This window comes from Beta vulgaris, chromosome 5, assembly GCF_026745355.1.
Source record: "Beta vulgaris subsp. vulgaris cultivar EL10 chromosome 5, EL10.2, whole genome shotgun sequence".
NCBI lineage: Eukaryota > Viridiplantae > Streptophyta > Magnoliopsida > Caryophyllales > Amaranthaceae > Beta > Beta vulgaris.
In genome coordinates, this window is record NC_079206.1 from 4,951,215 (window position 1) to 4,970,582 (window position 19,368).

Below are 19,368 nucleotides of genomic sequence, written 5' to 3' on the forward strand. Positions count from 1 at the left end.
TGAAAATCTAATAGGTTATTTTGAGTGTATTTTTCAAAACCTAAAATTATTGTAAATATTAGATTTTATAATTGTATTTATTTATGATCACCATTGAATCCAAAGGAATCATGAATACTCTAAAAAAGCAGCCCAAAACATGGTCAATAAATTTACCGTAGTCTTATCTCTGATTGCTCTATCTTAGTTGGCCATATAAGATCTATGCCTAAATGCCTATTTTTTGAGATAATACTATTTTTACCTACTTATAATCAATAATCCTAAAGTTATCAATCTTCTCTTACCTTTTTCTTTATTATGTTTTTGATAAGGCAAAGTAATCTCCTTTTTCTTGTTTAAATTATAATATGGTCTTTTTGGCCAAGAAATACATCTGTCATTTAATGTATTTACTTCAAAACAATTCATCGAGTTTATTATTTTATAAGCTCCTTAACAAAAGTAGATACAAAGATAATTTCAACAATTGCTCTTAGGTTAATCTAACGGGCTTAATTAATTAATATTTGTATATCTTGCTTAATGTCAGTTTTTTTTTTTGGCATATAAAATTATAAAAATTTACACTTTTTTCTCTCTATCTTTGTGGCCTTTACTATTTTGTACTTCAACTAATACTCAAATAGTGGTTTGCTCATTCAGACGTTTGAGTGTGTTTTGTAAGAGACCGTCTATTTTTAAATTAAAATTAGGTAATAGTAGGTCCAATATTTAAAAAAAAATAGCCCAATAGTGATTAAATTAATTTATTTCGGTTTCGTCAAAAAAAAAAAATTTATTTCGGTGACTAGTTTAATCCATTTAGTGACTAGGTCTATTTTTATATTAAAATTAAACCGTTTCTTTTGATAATTTTTACAGACTTTTTCATACAAGAAGACCTAAGGTTATTTTTTTGTTTATTTGGTAATTTTAAGAGTTTCAAATGAGCAATTTTTATTTATGCGTTCGTCTCAAACTGTATAAAACGCACTCACGAAAGTGGTAATTGATAAGGTGTTGGTCTGAAACTCTAATTATTTGAATAAGAAAAATGCCAAACAATATGGATAGTACTTCCACTTTCCCGTACATGTTGTTTGCTTCCATAAATTTCAATAATTGCGATCTTAGTATATAAAATCGATATGCAAGTCAAAGATCATGTCCATGTACACATTATCCAGTATCCATAAAAGAAAAAGAAAGGGTTTTGTCTCTCATGATTACGACTTACGAGTTTACACATAAGACTTAAGAGGCAAAAAAGCAAAAGCCTAAAAGAATCAGTGAACACATGTGGTCGAGAGTCAGTATAGTGACGAGAGAATCTAAGTGGTGCTGGTATAGTGGTTGCTTACTTTGTCTTTTAATCAATTGGTCGAAAGTTCAATTTTTAATAATTGGGGATGGAAAGAGATTCTTGTTCAGCCCTTTATCTTTAAGTGGAACATCCGAGGCAAAGGGATTAGTCACTGCGTATACAGACTCCGTTCCTTTGTCACCAACTGTGATGTATTTTTACTTATTGCATACTTACGGCGTTAGTTCTGCCGGAATTTTGAGCTCGACTTCAACTTTTCCTTGGTTCATTTTCATCTTGATTCTCATTTCTTAGTTAAAATATATTTTCTCAAAAAAAAAATTATTTAGTTGTAATATTTTCTTATTTAATTGCACTATTTTGTTTTTGGCATCATTCATGAACCAATTTTGTTAAGTTATCTCGAATCATTATACTTCATCTTTTTTTTAGTTGTAACAATTTTCATTTACAAGTATTTTTATTCAGATGCAACATTTTCTTTTTTTTTGAGGTTTTGGAACTATTTGACCATTTTATCCTTAATTTACCTACCCCACATGTAAAAAATATATGAACAATTGGGTCAAATCTTATTTTATCTCCTTTTTTCTTGATATTTGTACATAAAGACATTTGTTGCAACTTTACAAAATAGATGTATTTATAAGAAAAAAAATATAGTTATCCATCTTTTTCATTTATCTTGATTCTTGGTTACAATATTGCTGCAAATAGTTTTAGCTTTAATATAGAGTATTTTTGTTCTTTGACTCTTATCTTTGAATATGAAAACTAGACATGCTAGCCATCCACTTATCACACCTTTTTATCATTATACCCAATGTAATGCACTTGGCTCTTGGGAGGGAATGAGGGAGCTTGTCTTGGCAACCAACCGTTTGAGTCTCTTAGGGGACTCAAACGGGGTAATTTGGTCATTTTATGCGTTGGAAGATTTCACGCGCGTGTGGCTGACATTTGCTTGGTACCAATGCTAGGTTATAATGGTACCATTCTCCGAAAATATTGATACATTGGTACCAGTCCTGATAACAATTTGATACCAATGTCAGGTTATAATGGTACCATTGTGTTTTATTTTGAGTGTTTGAGTCTTTTTTTGACTCAAACCGTTGGTTACCAAGCCTTTCTCGGAATGAGGTGGGCACAACACTAGCTAAAATGAACATATACAGAAGTATCAGGTTCCTAGCGTAGCATATAGCATGCAACAACTTTCATTTCCGATTAGAATCTTTCAAGTCTAAATATGACAAAAAGAATAGGTATAAGCTAAGGAGTCATCTTTAGGGATAACAACGACAGACTTAGACTGAATTATATATAATTCGATTTCGAGTCTTCAATCCTACAAGAAGTTGGAATTTAAATTCGACTTCAACTCCAAAAATACAATATGATCTGACATAATATTCTAACATCCAACTTCGATTCAATACGATTTTGTTTTTGCTCCATTTTTTAATTGAAAAATCGTTTATAATACATATAATCTAGTAATTAATATTTTTTAAAAACAATCAAGTCTTCAATATAAAGATCTTATATAATATACTTGTCTCATAATCAAAGTCATACTATTTAAGCATAATACGATAATATCAATAACGGTTTTTTCACTAAATACCCCCGAGTTTTCAGAAAATTCAAGAGTTACCCTCATACTTTTGAAAATACAAGGAGCACCCTTAAATTTCAAGATAATACACCAAATGCGCTTAATGACTAACGACGTTAACCGCTATTAGTCTTAATCCTAATTAAATCCTAACCCTAATTAATCTAACTAAATTCTAACTTGTAACCCTAAACCCTAACCCTCTCATCACCCCGTCCCCCACCATCCCAGCAACCCCCCTCCTCCTCTCCTACCCTCCCAGCAGCCGCCCCTCCCCCACCCCAACATCGCCCCCTCCCCCACCCTCCCAGCAGCCCCCCACCCTCCCAGCAGCCCCCCTCTCGCACCCCTCTTCGCCTCCCATGAAAATCAACATTCCACACGCGAGCCCAAAACATCAAACGGGAGCCCAGAAAATCGGTGCGAGCCCAGGTTTTGTGTGCGGCTAAAGTCGCAGGTCGACGGGGGTTAGGGGAGAGGGGCTTCCACGAGGGTCAGGGGAGGGGGAATTCGACATGGTGGTGGGGTTAGGGGGTTAGTGTTAGTGTTAGTGTTAGAAGTTAAAGGTTAGGGTTAGTTATAAGTTAGGCTTTATGGTTTAATTAGAGGTTAATTAGGATAAAGAATAATGGAGTTAACCGTCGTTAGTCATTAAGGATATTTGGGTGTATTATTATGAAACTTAGGAGTAATTCGTGAATTTTGAAAAGTTGAGGGATACTTGGTGAAAAAACCTTATAAATAAATAAAAAAGAACTATTTAGTAAGTTAAATAACCTTAGATGATAACCATGATGGTGATGATAATATATTGAGGTCCTATTTGTTTGGACTTATTTTTAGTTCAGTTTAGCTCAACTACTATTATTACTATTACTATTTTTTATTATTATTATTGTTATTATTATTAATTTAGTTCACTTTAATTCAATTTCTCCTAATCTAAAAGAATGAGACCTAAGAATAGCACCCTCAACAACAATAATGTTGCTATTAGTATCTCCATCATTATACATATTGTTTTTATAATTATTACTAAACACCTCCAGTCTACTACTACTACTTTAGCTAGCTTACAACTCCAAGAACAAACCTTTAGAAAAAAATAAAGAACCAAGGCAGAAATATATTCCCTCACCAAAAAAAAATGGTCTCTCACATGAGATGATATGATAGAGGAAAGACATTCCTTCTTTCACAAGATTCAATGCTAATAAAATGACAAATTACATATAATTAATTAATAATTAAATAAGGTTAGGTTAAGTTAGGCAAGTGAGAAGTCAAGTTTTGGTGCTTACAATGGGATTACATAATCCAAACCCCTATATGTTCCACCTCGAATCTATGTATAGAACTTTGATTATTGTTAGTTTGCACAAGAAATTTGCACCAATTGGTTGATTAGAAAGTAAATACATGTTAATTAAGAAAAAAATTTAGCACTTTTTTTTAAAAAAAAAAGAAATATTTTAGCAAAAACAAGGTGATTACTATTTTGAATAAGATCACATAAAGTACGTTTATTTATTAGTACGTGCTAGGGAGCCATGCATAATGCCCTTTTCCCAATATAAGATGAATCTTTCAGTTTTTCAAGGATGAGACATGACAATAAGCTTTTTATCTAGGGATGGTAAAGGCCAAAACTTACTGAAATTTTATGCTATTACCACAAGATTTGGTACTCTTTCAGTCTTTATTTTGACATGTGAATATGTGATGCTTTTTTTTTTTGTCTTGGGGAAGAGGAAGATCAAACTGTGGAGTACAGAGTACTATAATATACTCCCTCCGTCTTTTTTTATTTGTTATATTTTGCCATTTAGGGGTGTTTCAATTTATTTGCTACATTTGCAAATATTTCCATATATAGTACATAGGTCCCACACTTTATTTACAAATTTGCCATCAATGCCTTCTTAATTTTGTAAATGTTTCCATATATAATACATAGGTTCCACAATTTACCTATTTGCTTTTTTGTTAATTCCATTTATGTCAATGGCATATCTTATGAATCAACTAATCAAATTAGGGTACATTTTTTTTTGCTTTCACTAGACATAACCTTTTAGATTCGAGTTGAACTCAATGAGTCTAACACTTATTTCTTAACACTTATAATTGTTGTGAGTTAAACTTGAGTATTTATTAAATATAAACTTAAAATTATCTTAATCAACTAGCTTATTAGTCTTATATTAAATTTATATGTACTTATTGACCTTGAAAATGACTAGTACTCCCTCTATTTCTTTTACAACTAGGCACCTCTCTTTATTTCTTATTAAAGAATTCATCTTTTTATTCTATCTCACAGTTGACATTCTTTCGATCACTTCTAATTTCTCACCATAACTTCCATCTCTAATAATTTTATATGCTAAAGATGATCATTTCTCGACCTTCTTACGTTTTACTTTCCTACTTTTTGTTTACCTTTATTAGTATAAGGGATTTGGACTATCTAGGAACTAACAAGTGAAGAGGACCTGAACATGTCTCGCTAAAAGGGTTTTGGCGGGGTCTCGTTCCGCATCGAATTGAACTATTCGCCTGGTTCCCAATTTCGGCAAAATAAATACAAAAATGAAACTTATCTCTATGGATATCATCCTAATCTCGGGATCAAATGTGTGTTCTCTGTGAACAAGCTCCAGAAACTTGTGACCACCTTCTAACCCAATGTTGTTTTCATGGAAACTTTGGTCATGGTGGTTTGGTATTTGGGATCTAAGTTGAGTCATGCTGGCAACTTTGAGAGACCTATACGTCCATTGGCATCCCCCCCCCCCCCCCCCGCTTCGGGGTTGGCCTCAACACCGAGGGAAAACTCTCTCCTAATTAACGAGCCATGAAAAGAAATAGCGACATTAACAAGCATAAAATAGTTAGGACGGTAGTGAGAAACGGAGGAAATAGAGAAAAGAAACTGTAATTTAATGCTCTAACTTCCTATTAAAATACAATGCAGCACAGTCCCCTACGAGGGTTGCCTACTTCTCTAGTTCACCCCCAGTTTTTCATGAGGCATTTGAAAATATTTTATGGATTATTAAATGCGCATTTTTAATTTTTCGATAGTTAAAAGAATTGGATTTCTCGATCCTATTGCTACCGATTTCCAACAAGTGAAGGAGTCCTCGAAAGGTGCTCGAACATTTATGAAGAAGCTAGTAATTAACACCCCCTCTCATCGTGCTTTCTTCAAAAAGGTATGTAGGCTTGTTTTTACATAATAGCTTGGACCATTTGGAAAGAAAGAAACTCAAGAAATTTTTGCCAACTCCATCTCTTCCTTATCTCAATTGCAAGAATTGATCCTCCTTAGAATGAGTTGGTGGATAAAGGATGGGGTATCCTTTCCCCTATTCCTTTCACGACTTAATGCGCAACCCAATGTGTCTCTCTTGGGCTGAATTCCGGCAGTGTGAGGTTGCTAATTTGCAGCCTAAGCCTTTGATCCAATGGAGTCCTCCACCAAGTAATAATATGATGAAATGGAATGTAGATGCTTCGTATCATTCATCCCTTCAACAGGCCGCAATATGGGGTGTCTTGCGTGACAACAACGACAACTTCTTATGCGTGTTCTCTTCTCCTATACCTCCTATGGAAATTAATTCAGCAGAGGTTCTTGCCATCCACTGAGCTTTAAAGCCCACCTTGAGTTGCAATCGATTTTATCCAATGCAAGTGATTGTGGAATTTGATTCTTGTAATGCGGTAAGTTGGTGCACGAAGGAATTTGGAGGTCCATGGAACCTCAACTTCATTTTGAACTTCATCCAAAATGCAGCGAAATCAAATTTTCCTTTCATCATCAAGCACAAGAAGAGGGAGACTAATATGGTAGTGGATACTTTGGCAAAGCAAGGCCTTAGAAGGATGGATGAATTTAAAGCTTGGCTTTGATTTCTTTTTCAAAACTGTGGAGTTGTAGTGGCTTGATTTTGTAACAGTTTTGGGGCTGGGGGTTGCTTCTGTGAGAACAACTCTACTGCCACTACTTTTGTAGGATTTTCACTTTCATTAATGAAATGGCTAACAAATTATATATAAAAAAGTGAAGAATAACTTTCGCTCATCTTACATGGTTCCATCTTAAAAAGTGGATCTCTTCTAAACCGGGACTTTAATCAAGCAATTGGGTAAGGGGTTACCTCGACAAGATGTCCAGTCCCTAAGAGGATCATTTCTGATTACCTTTCCAGTTAGCTCTAAATTCTTATGACATTCACATGTGAAGGGGAGTGCTGAATCCCATTAATTGATGCCCATATGTGAGTGGAAAGGTAATCAGAAATAAGGTGGAGTATAAAAGTACCTATTAGTAAAGGATGTATAAAGATTATGGATGTATAAAGAGTACTTATTAAGTCCAACTGATATGTGGAGTATAAAAGATTGTACAAGATCTTGAAACATTGAGTGTTTCAACTTTCAATTATATTCTAAAGTGAAAAACGTAATTTAAATTAGAGAACATGCTCTTTATTAGTAAAGGAAGAGGATGGTAGCTGGCCATTAAAAGATCAAGGTTGCCAAACTATTACTCTCTGTTAAACCATTCTCTAAATAGTCGATAAGTGCTCCATGAAATTACCAAGCACCAATAATACGAAAATAGCCTAAAATTTCATTCTTTTAAACTTAATTTCAGCGCATTTTAATTCAATTTCGTATAGTTTCATCAAATTCAATTCAGTTCAGCTCAATGTGAATCATGAGATTTATTGTAGCTCGGTTCAACATTTTTTGTTAGATTTAATGTAGGTCAATTCATCATATTTTAGCTTAAAAAAAGAGGGCCTAGTCAATATCTCTCACTCCACTTCAGTTTTATGACTAAAGTAATAGAATTTATTTACTTGAAGGTAGTAGGACTCATTAATTAACTCCTTATTTCTCACTCCACTTTTATATCTCACTTATTGCTTGTGAAAACATGTTATCTCTGGTTACTTAAAGATGAATTGCAAAATATTATAATTATGATGATTATTATTGTTAACCTTATTTGACCAAGATTATAATATTTTTTAAATAATAATATAATTAGCTATAGTAATATGAATAATAAAATAATAGATATTAATACAAGTATAATATTATACATTGTGGAACTTCAATTAAAATTTTTAATAATAACATAATAAGCTAATAGTAATATGAATAATAAAATAATAATCAATAATACAAATTTAAATAAAATAATAGACAATAATACGATTATAATACGATATAATCATTGTGGTACTTTAATTAAAATTCTAATAATAACATAATCAACTAATTGTGATATGAATAATAAAAAATGGACAATAATATAGATGTTAATTGATCATTGACTATTTGGACCTTATTGGAAGTTATTGAAACTTATTGGTCTGATTAGACTTAATTAAAACTTATTGCACCTTATTAGACTTGATTGAAACTTTTTCAAACTAATTGGAACTTATTGCCCTAATTGGATCTGGTTGAAAACTATATCGAATTGAACTGAATTTACTTGAACGGAACTGAACTTATTGGACCTGAAACTTAATTTATTAAGGTGAAGAGAACGCACCCTAAGAACATGTTCAATGGAGCTTTCCAACTATTTCCCCAACCAACTCTCCAAGCGAAGAGAAAAATGGAGAGCCACCTCTTACCCAACAATGGAGATCTTGGGTGTGTTTTGGGGGTCTCTCCATGGAGACACTTTGCAAAGTGGCTATTGGGAGAAATACCATTTGGGTTGAAGGAGCAATGGCTCTCCAATATGTGGGACACACATACTATTGCAATTACTTAAGTTTTTTTTAATTCTTGCAACTATTTAATGATATTTTTTATAAAAATAAAGTAAAAGATGGTAAGAATTATTATCCCAGCAACTATAGTTTTTCTTTAGCTATGAAATGAGCTTAATATTGGGTGTATGTCATGCACAAAATTTACTATCTTATTTTAATTTATGAAATTAAATATTAGCATTCAAAATTAGTATTTTTTAGAAAATATTCCACATTACAAAATTATGAAAAAGATATTTTTTTAATTATATTTAATTTACATGAAAAACTTAATTTATATAACTTTGGTCGATCATAATATGAAATGAGGTTCATTTATTGATATCGGGACCACCAAACAATGAAAAGTTGAATGGAGAGTTCTTTAAAGATTTTTATTATTATTGGATGTTTTTAGTTATAGTTCTTGAGAGTAACTTGAAGAGAGAGAATAGATGAGAGAGAGTAGAAAGTTAGTTGGAGAGCCATGTACCATTATACATGCTCAAGCTCTTATCCAACAATGGGCTCTTTAGGTGTGTCTTGGTTGGCAAAGTGTCTCTTGAAGGATATAACATTTGGATTAAAGGAGATAGAGTTTGCAATGTGTTGGATCCACATAGTATTGTAATTACTAAAGTTTTCTTTTTTTCTTGCAACCATTTATGATGTTTTTGTAAAAATTTAAAATAAGTATGGTAATAATTATTATACAATAACTATGATTTTTCTTTGTCTATAAAATGAGCATAATATTGTATATATTCCATACACAAAATCCACTATCTTTTTGTTATTTTGTGAAATTAAATATTAGCATTCAAAATTAATATTTTTTTAAAAAAATTCTACATTACATAAATTATAAAAAGATTAATTCTCTTTGTAATTGTATTTAATTTACATGAATAAATTTATTTATATAGCTTTGATCATAATATGAAATGATGTTCACTTATTTACATGTGGACCACCAAATAGTAAAAAGTTGAATGGAGAGCTCTTCAAGAGTTTTATTGTCGTTGAATGTTTTTAAATATAGTTCTTGAAAGTAGCTTGAAGAAAAAGAATAGTTGAGAGAGTGTGGAGAGGAGTTGGAGAATCATGTACCTTGTACATGCTTTAAGGAAAGTGGGGACCGCCAAGTTTTAGTGGTATTTTATAAAGTGTATGAGTAAAAAGAATTTCGAAAGCAATAAAAAAACTCTAAATTAGGAAAACAACCATTATAGATGAAATATGATAATTGTGTCAACTTCTTTCATATAGTTGTTTTTATAAAGCATTATTCAAAAAGGAGGTTTAATGGTTTGTTGTAAATTTGAAGGATTGAAGTAGAACTAGATTTGATTCAATTAATTGTAAAAGTATATCTGACATACACCGTGACTGGCGACACCAAACGAATTTTCATCAACGAGCCAATTTAAAAACATATCCCCAAAATCTCACGATGAGGGAGATAAGATTCAATATAAGAGTTATATGGGCAGGTATAACCCAACATATAGACAAAAAAAGTTCTACAATAGAGATTGAAGTTTTATTATTAACAAAAACTAAAATAATAATTAATGCAAAAAGATAAGAGTAGGCTCCGTCATCCAACAGGCTAGTGACAACCGTTAGATTGACAATGGAAGAACTAGAGTTCTTTTAAGAAAGAAGAGAGGGTGTGTGGAAAAGCAGAAGCAACTATGGTATATAATTCTCTATCCTCGTTTCCCTCAAGCCTCATAGAACGAGTACTTTTCTCATCTCCCCCTCTCTATGCTCTGACCTCATCACATGTGTTTTCTAAGATGTTCATCTTCCTCTTATTGCAATTATCAATAAAACGTATTGCATATACATAAAAAGAATAGATTTACTTACATAGAAAACTAGTTTATGCTACATTTATAGTTTTAATTTACTTTTTGTTTAAAGTTTTTTTTTTTTTTACTTTGTAACTACTCATATACACTATTTTAGTGATTTATACTCAAGAAAAAAAATACAGACAAATAAAATCTTATTAAATGTGTCTCACATTACATTTAAGATATAGAGTTTTGATAGTTTTAGCTTTTTTTTTTTATCGATGATATAAGATAATATTAAGTAAAATATATCACAAAAATATGAAATAATTAAGCAAAATTTAATTGAACCAATAATATTTGCCCAAACCGTCTTACAAACGGTAAAGTGGCCTAGGGTAACGTCCATTGTTGGTTATTACCAATAATAGTATCTCAACACTTTGTCCTTGACTCCTTGGCTTGGCTCTAAATAAGAGCCTTCTAGTTAATGCTCTCAAGTCCCAAATGAAAATGATATGGAGTTTGGTGCTGTATTAATTCAGCTGTTGATCATTAAATACACCAACCATGCAACAAGTAAACCTCTGTAAAACCCAATTCTTATTTTTGTGGATTCCTTGTATTTCAATTATCAAGGATCCAACAACAAATAAGAGGATCATCAATTATGATATTGTTTTCTTTAGCTTGCTATAGGCAGTAGGCACACACAACTTAACTAATAGCAAGTAATCTCGTCAAATTATACACGCCGGTCCTATTTAATCATATGAATTGCCTCAATTGTTTACAAAAGTAACCGCTTCATACAAGTGAGTAGTGAACCATCTGTTCATAAAAGTAAAATGCGTAGTATTCCTTTTGTTATAAAAGTGACTCCATTTGTTTATAAGACTAACCTCATTTGTCAGAGTAACCAAATTTATTCATATGAGTAACCTCATAAATTTTTTTTTTGTTTATAAAAATAACCCCATTTTTTAGACGTGATCAACATGGGCCCGACCCGAAATGGGTGGGTTTTGGTCAAGATTTTTTGGGTCGTGGTCGGACCAACCCGTTTTTGGGGAAAGGAACTGTGCCACGAATGAATAACATACACATGAAAAATAGGCTATTTGTTGGCCCGTCCGAAAACGGTCTGAGAAACCCGCATGGCTCGACCGGAAACGGTCCGAAAATCCCGTAGGGCCCAGACCGAATTACTAGGTTTTGGTGTGGAAATTCGGCCTAATGATTAGCCCGGCCCAACCCGAGGTTTTGGTTCAAAATGGGCCACCTTTTTTTGCCAAAGTCTGATCCATCTTATGATCACCTCTAATTTATTTATAAAAGTAACTCTCTTTGATTATTAAAAGTAACTGAGTCATGTCCTTTTTCATAGTATGATGAGTAGTAATCCTTAATAGTTAATGATAGTATAGTATTCCAAGTTGATATATAAAGTAACTCAAAAAAAAGGGAAGGAACACATCTGAAAAAGCAAGAGAAAAAGAAGGGAAAAATTAAGTTGCAAGGATACAAACCCTTGACTAAAAGAACATAGAGGTGTATATTGTAACGCCCTGTAATTTATATAATTCTAATAAAAGAACATTCAATGCCAGTACCAGGATCGAACCAAATATTACATCTTTATTTATTATAGGATATAAAAAGTTTACAGGACATTACTGCCGTATTCCTAATAAAAGAAATACAAGGCGAAAAGAACCTAAAATATGATACATAAATTAACACCATATAGTATATTAATCCTAAGTTTTTTTTTTTTTTTCCTCACTCTTGCCCATTTCCATTACTGGTACCTGAAAACAAAACATTTTATAACAGTCAACCCAAAAGGGTCCAGTACATTCTCAATACCATGTAAAAACACCTTGCGGATAATTATATAAAATAATCAGTTATAATTATATAACATTATCTGGTTTAGTTTCTCCGACAAATCTCGTGTGCACACCCCTTCAATGACGTACGTCACTCCGGATAATATTTTCTGGCCTTTAGCCTCTCCTGATACTTCCGTGTGCACACCCCTACAATGACGTACGTCACTCCGTATATAATTCATTTCTCCAACACAAACCACGAACCTCCATTTTATTTTTAAAATCTTTCCTCCACCACGAACCTCCATTTTATTTTATCATAGTAATATCTTTACATAACCTCATTATTACCACATATGATAATCTTTTTAGAATCACCTTTGTATATAAATCATGATGTGACAAATATCATTTGCATTATAACCACATTATTTGCAAATCACAATGTACCTTTATTATTAAGTAAAACTATTTTTCTACTAAAAAGATTAATATAACAACACATTGTAGCAAAACAATATTAAAAAGGGGTATTCAAGAATGTACCTGATAATATTGATGGTACGTACCCAAATTTTCAACTTACTATTTTTACACTCTCTTTCTATTTCTTTTCTTTTTTTTAGTTCTTACAGTACTCAACTCATGTTATTTTGGAAGATTACTGAATAGATTCATGCTATTTATAGTTTATGAATTGCGACTTACGTAAAGAATTTTAGTAGTTTTTGTTGGTTGACTATGTTGTGGCAATACATGCTGCTTTCTTTTCTTTTTTTCCTTTCCTCTCTATGTTACATTTCATTACTCTAGTTCATCACTCTAGTAACCTAGGCTAGGTAGGTGTTCATTTAGTGGCCAAAAGCAATACCATCACGTAAGTATGGTGATTTATCACCATAAAGAAAAATAAACATTCCCTTAATAATGGCCAAGTGTCATGAATGATTTAATCCGAAACCCAGTAATATTGTGTCTTACATATTGTCTTAAAAATGGTAGCGATTGTTAGTCCTTAGGTAAACTTATTAGTGACGATTCTAAAGACTAAATAACGTTAGCCATTAGGTTAACCATTTATAAGTTTGGAGCATTCTAGGTTTATGTGATACTTACTAAAAATCTTACTAGATATATTTGTAAGCTCATAAACTAGTAATTGATAATTTTATTAATCTTTGACCCTTAAAGTACTTTATAAACTATAATGTTAATATAAATGATATATGTATGCACATATAACTTTCCCTGAGCAAATGTACAAAGCCAAGGAAACACATAACTTCACCTAAAATAATCATATAAACGACAAAATAACGTATATAAGATATTAGGGACTAGTTTAACTTATAATAATACTTTAACCTTTGATCCCTTACTAATTTTTTTTTCTGGTTATTACATTATCCCCTCTTTAAAAGAAGTTTCGTCCTCGAAACTTAAAGTTAAATTACCTTAAAATAATGTGGGTACTTGTCTCGCATATCCTGTTCGACTTCCCATGTAGCTTCTGTTTCGATGTGATTAGACCATAACACTTTTACCAACGGAATTACTTTGTTGCGTAGTACTTTATCTTTATGATCTAAAATTTGAACAGGTTGCTCTTCATAAGTCAAATCGTCTCCAACTCGAACAGGGGGTATAGTTATGATATGGGATGGGTCTGGTATATATCGGCGTAAAAGTGAAACGTGGAATACATCATGAATTCGAGAAAATTCACTAGGGAGTGCTAATCGATAAGCTACGCTTCCAAGTTTCTCGATAATCTCAAATGGCCCAATGTATCTAGGACGAAGTTTTCTTGCTTTGCCAAACCTCACTACTCCTCTGGTAGGAGAAACTTTTAGAAATACTGACTCACCTACTGAAAATTCTACATGTTTTCTTTTAAGGTCAGCATAACTTTTCTGACGACTCTGTGCAGTTCTCATTTTCTCCTGAATGATTCGAACCTTGTCAGATGTTTCTTGTATCATTTCAGGTCCGATTATCTTTGATTCATCTATATCGCTCCAACATAAAGGGGTTCTACATTTTCGTCCATATAGAGCTTCAACTGGTGCCATATCAATGCTAGCATGGTAACTATTGTTATAGGAAAATTCTATTAATGGCAAATGCTTTTCCCATGAACCTTTGAATTCTAGAACACAAGCTCGTAATAAGTCTTCTAAAGTTTGAATTGTTCTCTCAGTCTGGCCATCTGTAGCTGGGTGAAAGGCTGTGCTAATGTTTAGTTGTGTACCCAATGCTTTTTGTAACTTTTGCCAAAACTTAGACACATATCGAGAATCTCGATCAGACACAATAGAGCTAGGTACTCCATGAAGTCTAATGATCTCTTCAACATACTTTCTTGCTAATCGCTCTAGATCCCAAGTATTATGAATTGCTAAGAAATGAGCACTTTTTGTAAGCCTATCCACTATAACCCATATAGAATTCATCCCTTGAGGATTGTTGGTAACCCCATAACAAATCCATGGCGATTGACTCCCATTTCCAAGTGGGTATATCCAAAGGCTGTAAAAGTCCTGAAGGGCGCTGATGTTCTATTTTTACTTGTTGACAAGTCAGACATTTAGCAACGAACTCTGCAATTTCTTGTTTCATGTTACTCCACCAAAACATACCACAAAGATCTTTATACATCTTATTTCCACCTGGATGTACAGAGTAAAAGGTATTATGTGCTTCATTCATGATTTTCTTTTTCAAATCTGTCCTATTCGGTACCACAATCGTCCTTGAAAACGAAGTGACCCATCATCTTGTATCACAAAACCAGTCTCTTTCCCATCAACACTCTTTCATGAATCTTCTCTAATTGCGGATCGTTTTCTGCAACTCCTTAATCTCTTCACTCAAGGTTGGTTTGATTTCTAAGGCTGCTAAATATCCTTCCAGTTCACCTACAATCAACTCAATTTCTAATTTTTGAAGTTCTCTTTGGGTAACGGGTTGAATTGTAAGTAAGTTAAGGGTAGTGTAGTTTTTCCGACTAAGAGCATCAGCTACCACATTGGCCTTTCCAGGGTGATATTGAATATCCAATTCATAATCCTTTATAAATTCTAACCATCTTCGTTGTCTCATGTTTATATCTTTCTGAGTGAAGATGTATTTAAGGCTTTTATGATCTGTGTAAATTTTACACTTAACCCCATATAGATAATGTCTCCAAATTTTCAATGCAAAAATAATGGCAGCAAGTTCAAGGTCATGGGTAGGGTAATTCTGCTCGTGAGGTTTTAACTGACGAGATGCATAAGCTATCACTTTCCCATGTTGCATCAACACACATCCCAACCCTTGTCTGGAGGCATCACTATATATTTCTAAATCTTCAGTACCACTAGGAAGAGTAAGAATTGGAGCTGTGGTAAGACGAAATTTCAGTTCTTGGAATGCTACTTCACACTTGTCACTCCACTCAAACTTCGTTGTTTTTCTTATTAGGTTTGTGATAGGTTGAGCAATTCGGGAAAAGTTTTCCACAAATCGACGGTAGTATCCTGCTAACCCTAGGAAACTTCGCACTTCTGACACATTAGTGGGTCGAGGCCAATTAGTGATTGCTTCTACTTTCTGGGAATCTACTTGCACACCTTCTCTAGACACAACATGTCCTAGAAATGCTATTTTATCTAACCAAAATTCACACTTTTTAAACTTTGCAAATAATTGGTTCTTTCTTAGAGTTTCTAGAACTGTTTCCAAGTGTTCCTCGTGCTTCCTCTTATCTTTGGAATATACTAAGATATCATCAATAAACACAATAACAAAATGATCTAGATAAGGTCTGAAAATTCTATTCATAAGATCCATAAATACAGCTGGGGCATTGGTAAGACCAAAAGGCATAACAAGAAACTCATAATGCCCGTACCTGTTCTAAAAGCAGTTTTCGGAATATCTAAAGGTCTGATTCTTAATTGATGATATCCAGATCGTAAGTCATCTTTGAGAATACTGACGCACCTTGTAATTGGTCAAAAAGGTCATCAATACGAGGCAAAGGATATTTATTTTTAATGGTTATCTTGTTAAGTTCTCTATAGTCTATACATAACCTTAGGGTTCCATCTTTTTTCTTTACAAATAAAACAGGTGCTCCCCACGGTGACGTACTTGGTCTAATATATCCTTTTTCCAATAACTCATCAAGTTGTATCTTCAGTTCCTTTAATTCTGCAGGTGCCATCCTATATGGTGCTTTTGAGATAGGTGCTACCCCAGGTACTAACTCAATAGTGAAATCAATTTCTCTTTGCGGAGGCATATTTACAATTTCTTCAGGAAAGACATCTTGGAATTTTCTAACAACAGGGATGTCAGAAATTCAAGTCAGATTTTTCAGTACTAATAACATCACAAAGGTATCCTTCACAACCTTGTCTCAACATCTTTTGTCTTGAAGAAAAGAGATGATTCTAGATTCTAGTTTTGTCTTATTATTCTGAAATGTAACTATCTTTTCTTCAGAATTTACTAAGGTTACAGATTGTTTTTGACAGTCTACTATGGCACGGTGTTTATTCATCCAATCCATTCCTAAAATAACATCAAATCCCTTAAGGTCAAATTGAATTAGGTCAGCATGAAATATATTTCCCTTATGCTTAAAGGACAATTTTTATATATTGTTTGACATGGGATGATATTTCCTGTAGGGAGGCTAATGTAAAATTCTAAATTTGGCTCACTAGGATCCAAATGTAGGTTTTTAGACATGGTAATGGATATAAATGAATGGGATGCCCCGGTATCAAATAAAACATGTATCGGGAAAGAGTGTATAGAAATGTTACCCGTAACTACTTCACTTGAGTTTTCGACCTCTTGTGGATTTATCATAAACACACGACCAGAAGTTGGATTTTGACGTTGGATAGCTCCACCTTGATATCTAGAGGTAGGTTTTGAGGTGTAGGGATTAGGTGTAGTTACTTTTGCATTTGGCATTCTACCTTCTCTAACGGGCAATTCTTTCTTAAGTGACTTGTACTCCCACAAGTATAGCAACGATTATTTGCAAACCTACACTTTTCAGTTGAATGGTTGAAATAACCACATTTGGCACAAGGGGGTTTTGGATAGTGGATTGGAGGTACAAAGGGTTTTGCATTCCCGATATTAGGCCTTTTCTGAAAATTTCTATTTGTAGTACGTGTTCCTTCCCACTTCCTTTTATACACTACATCTTCTGCCTCTCTTTCTCTAATTATTCTCTCAGCATTTGATGCCTTATCATACATCTCTTGGTAGCTATGACAATTATGGGTGGAAAGTCGGTCACGAAGTTCCCAATTAAGACCTCTCTCAAATTTATTCATTCTTAACTCTTCAGTTGCTACCAGGTGTGGTGCAAATCGGGACAATTCCATAAACTTTGCTGCAAATCCATAACAAATATTGCCTTGCTCTAATTGATTAAATTCTTCCTCTTTTTGTCTTTTCAGGGCTGATGGGTAAAATTTTGCTCTCATAAGATCCTTCAACTGAGTCCATCCGAAATCTTCATTATTTCTCCTTTCCTTACAGTTTCCCACCATAGATCTGCCTGCCCAACTAGATAATAAACAGCAAATCCTACTTTCCATTTTTCAGGACAATTTATAGCATCAAACAATTTATCCATACTTCTTACCCAATCCTCAAATTCTACAGGGTTAGGTTTTCCATCGTAGGTTTTAGGATTATAACTGGCCATTTTTCTAAAATATTCACTTTCTTCTTCTTCATGTTTCTGTTGTTTTTAATCATTTCAAAACAAAAGTGATGTGACTTCCTTAACATTTCCCTCTCCGTTATCATGGTCTGGAACTGGTTGGTTTTCTTGTGTAGAGTGGTTATTGCAGATTCCATTATCCTAAATACATAAAAGATTGAAGTTAAAATCGTATTGTAGTTAGGTTAGTATAGCATTTGTGAAATAAATGGAGTATAATAAACAAACAAACACACCTATATATTATGTATATTATATATATATATATACATGAAATTATACATAGCATGTTAGTACATTAACCAAACCTATTTCTATTCAACATCCGATAGGGTAAAACAACAAAATATGCACCCTATATCATCTTAAGCCGAGTGTTAACATATTATAACAGACAAATATTAACACCTAATATATAAAAGAGTTTCTTTCAGCTTGATATCTTCCTTACTCGTCGCCATCCTTTCCTGGTGTATCCTGGTCCTTATTGAGATCAATACTTCCACATGATTCTGATTCATCATCTGAGACAAATACCATGTGGTCCCTCTCATAAGCTAGCAGTTCTCCTGATAATTCTTCAAAAGTCGGGGTCCATCTTGGTCTTCCTAATCCAAACCTTAAGTATTTTTCCCAATTTGGAAACCCATTAACTATCAGGTCACTATACTATTCTTAAAGGAATCCCATGGAGCATTCATTGGAAGAGTTTCAACTAGCAAAAGAAAAGTAAGGTGCAGTCATTCCATATTCAGGGAAGTGAGTATTAAATGCATCTAATGCTCTTGCTAAACGGTTATGTGATCGATGACACTATAGTCAGGATCCATCGTTAGTGCCTGTGGAACAATTGGTCCTGCCATTCTGAGATAATAAAACACATTATAAATATCATGAGATCATTCAATAAGCAATAAACTATAAATACCCACCACCTTTCTCTCAAATAGGTTACTAATGTAATTATTAATATTTTATTCTATTTACTTTTATTTGTAATATTATATTATTTTAGAAGTAGCTCGGATACCAAACTGTAACGCCCTGTAATTTATATAATTCTAATAAAAGAACATTCAATGCCAGTACCAGGATCGAACCAAATATTACATCTTTATTTATTATAGGATATAAAAGTTTACAGGACATTACTGCCGTATTCCTAATAAAAGAATACAAGGCGAAAAGAACCTAAAATATGATACAATAAATTAACACATATAGTATATTAATCCTAAGTTTTTTTTTTTCCTCACTCTTGCCCATTTCCATACTGGTACC